Below are 3,203 nucleotides of genomic sequence, written 5' to 3' on the forward strand. Positions count from 1 at the left end.
CTGCGGCCCCGGGAGCCCCGCGAACCGTCCCGGGCCACGGGCACGGGAGAGACCTGTGCGCCGACCGCTGCTGCGGCGCTCGAGCACCATACCGGGTGCACGGCTCTCCATCCCCGAGTCTGCCCTGCGCCAGCTGGATCTGCTGGTCCTCAGCGCCAAGGCCCGCGAGGCTGCATCCCAGTCTCTGCCGCTCGCTGCGGCTGCCACTGCCGCTGCTCGCCGGCTTCCCCTCCCCCCACACCCGGAGCTCGGAGCAGGAGGAGGAGGGGCCGGCTCGTTCTCGGCGCTGCTCTCTGCAACCTGCGGGGGCCGGTGCACGCCGGGCGAGGAGCCCGGGCCGCTGCAGGTGCGTGCAACCCTCCGAGAAGACGGACTCTCCACTTCTGAGCAAATCCGGGAGCTGCAAGCCGAGGGCGGGAGGGCAAGCGAGAGGAAGCAACAAAGACAGGCTGCAGCTGGGGCTGGCGAGAGGGGCCGCGGCCGCCGGCCTCCCAGCGCGGACGGAGAGGGCGCCCTGGGAGAGGCGCGGGCAGAGCTGCAGCGGTGAGCCGGGCCCCGAAGGGAGGCGCAGCGCCTCCCGCCGGACGCATTGAGCACAGTCTCCTGCGAGGATGCGCCGCCTGAGCGCGCGAGCGGCCGGGGTCCCAGGCGGACGCAACGGGTGCTGAGAGGAAAAAAAAAAAAAAAAACCCTTTTCCGACTTCGGACGGCGCTTCTGGACGCAGGGATCGCCCTCACCGACGGCTCCCCTTTCCATACGAAGAAAGGCATCGGCCCCCTAAGGGGGCCTTCCTCCGGCAATCTTTATCACCCCTGCATGGCCGCAACTCGCAGATCGGAGCGTCGTGGCCTCTGAGACTTGGTGCCCTTCGTCCGCCTGCCTGACACGGTGAGTTGCGGGGTGCAGAATTTTGAGTTTGAGCTGGGGACAGCTCCTCGCAACCTGGCAACCTGGACTGGCCCTAAAAGGGCCCTAGGTTGTTGGGCGCCCAGAGACAGCAATGCTACTTGTCCACCCTTGTCCTGCCCACACAACTTGTTTGGATTGGCTGGAGTGGAGATTGTGGACCCTCGTGGGTATTCTACTGGCATCAGTATTTGTCAGAGGAAAGGTCACCCCACCCATGAAGCTAACAAAGGTGGTGGCCCTGTCCTCTGGAAATTCTTAGGGAATCTTGTACTTTTGTAGAGATTGATTGGGGGCAGCCAGGGGCGGTCAGCATGGAGGGGTCTACAAAACCACCTTTGGGATCTTAAAGAGACAGAGCTCAGAGACAGGGAGTCCCAAAACTTCATGTCTGAGGATGGTGTCTTTCCAGGCAAGACATTTGTGTCTCTATTGTTACAAATAACTCACAAAGACAGCATGTTCCAATGGGCTGCATGTGACATCACTGCCCGACCTTTGATGTCACCAGAATTGTGACAACACAGCTGGCTTTGAGTGGAGCCAGAATGGCCAAGGCCGAATGCCTTGGTGTAGTAGAAGGTGAAGGCCAACTCCCTGTCCTCCCCGGCCGCAATCTTATGACCTAAATCCCCACTCGAGGTGGGGGAGGGAGGCAGGCAGTGCCAGCTGTCCCTGCCCCTGAGGACAGGTGTTCAACTCTGCCCATGTCTCCTACAGTGTCTGGAGCCTCCCAGACTCCCAGACAGAGCGACCTTCTACTTTTAAGCAGGATGCTTAAAAGGAGGTCCTCATGAACCCTACCATGTACCCAGCCAGCAACTGGAGTTCCCAGGGTCCCCAGAAAAATGTGGGCTTCAGCCTTCAAACAGGCTTCTCTTGAAAAGGTGAATGTCCTGCCTGAGCCAGAGAGAGAGGGGAGCCGGGACCTTCCTGGTGTGTGTGTGTCTGTCTGTGTAAGTTCAGGGAACTCCCCTGCCCTTCAAGGTAAGGGGCCATGGTCCAGCTGGAACTCCTGCCAAAGCTGTTCCCCTTCTGTCATTTAAGATGACTTTGACAAGCAGTGTAATAGATGCTCATTAAGCAAATACCAGGCCAGGGGGGATGGGTGGAGATGCTGAGAGCCCCCCTCTCCCCACCGCACTCTGGCAGCAGCCCTGTACAGTATGGAGCCCAGAGAGCTCCCAAGCCACATCCTGCTTACTCTCCTTTGCCCGTCCCAGCAATCACTGCCAGGGCCAGATAGGGGGTAAAATAGCCACAGTCAAGTTTCTAGGGGAAAGATTGAAGACGCTGGCATTGTTGCTCCCATAGAGGGGCGGGGTGGGGGGCAGGTACAGCTTCTGCCCAGGCTCTTCCATTAACAGGTCAATAAATACCAGGGGTCGGGGGGGGGGAGGCCACTTTGGGGGTTTGGTGGGGTGATCCTGTTTCCAGCTGAAGGGGTTTCCTTACACGCAAGCTTCCAAGGACAGCCAGCGGCACAACAGCAGATTGGGGGTGGAGTGGGGAGGGGAGGCTGTGGGCACAGGGCTGTTTGCCCGGCCTCTCTCAACACTTCCCAGCTTAGAAACAAACTTGGAGTGTGCGCCAGAGATACACACACACACACACACACACACACACACACACAGGCGGTTGGAGGCCCTCTGTGGAGTATTTACAGTCCCTCAGCCAAGGCAGAGGGAGAGGCTGTCAGAGTTGGGCAACTCCTTCTGTTCCTTTCCCTCTGCTCCCTGGGCTTGGCAGTGAGCGCCAGACGACAGGGGGGCGGGGGGGGGGGAGTTGCCAGCTTACCCAGCGTCTTCCAGAGCGCCAGGCATTTTGCAGCATCTCAGCTGCTTCTCAGGAGTGGATTGTGCTGTGACCCATTTTGCGGATGAGAAATTCAAGGCTCAAGCCAAAGAAGTGATGGTGCGCAGCCAGGCAGCTGCAGTGGGTTGGCCTCGGTGCTCCCCACCCCCTCCCATTCAGAATCTCCAGGACTTGGGCACAGGGGAGGCACCCCTGTCCTAGGACCGTTTCCTGGGTGAGCTGAACACAGTGGTACCTTCTGCCAGGCCTTGTGAGCCCAGCCTGTTCCCTTATACCTGCTGGGCTCCTATCTGTAGCCCTGGGGGGTGGGGGTGGGTTGTATAGCATGAAACCCACCTGCCAGAGATAGTGAAAAAGCCAGCCTTCTTCATGTGAGATGGCCCTGGGCTACCCAGAGCCCCTGGCAGGCTCTCCAGGTGGAAGGCAGGTTTATAGATGGTAACAGAACTTTAATGGGTGGAGAGCCTGACCCAGAGGCGGG

The 3,203-nt window shown here is 59.8% G+C and overlaps 1 protein-coding gene across 2 annotated transcripts in view; it reads left to right on the forward strand.

Annotated features, from left to right (window-relative positions):
- Positions 1-717: 717 nt before the first annotated feature.
- Fam222a (family with sequence similarity 222 member A) overlaps positions 718-3,203 on the forward strand; it is a 47,206-nt gene continuing 44,720 nt past the window's right edge. Inside the window, exon 1 of one of the 2 annotated variants that reach the window (XM_021162866.2) lies at positions 718-889. The gene's annotated coding sequence lies outside the window, so the exon portion shown is untranslated. The remainder of the gene's footprint in view (positions 890-3,203) is intronic. The other variant, XM_021162865.2, reaches the window with a different exon arrangement.

Source organism: Mus caroli, chromosome 5, assembly GCF_900094665.2.
Source record: "Mus caroli chromosome 5, CAROLI_EIJ_v1.1, whole genome shotgun sequence".
NCBI lineage: Eukaryota > Metazoa > Chordata > Mammalia > Rodentia > Muridae > Mus > Mus caroli.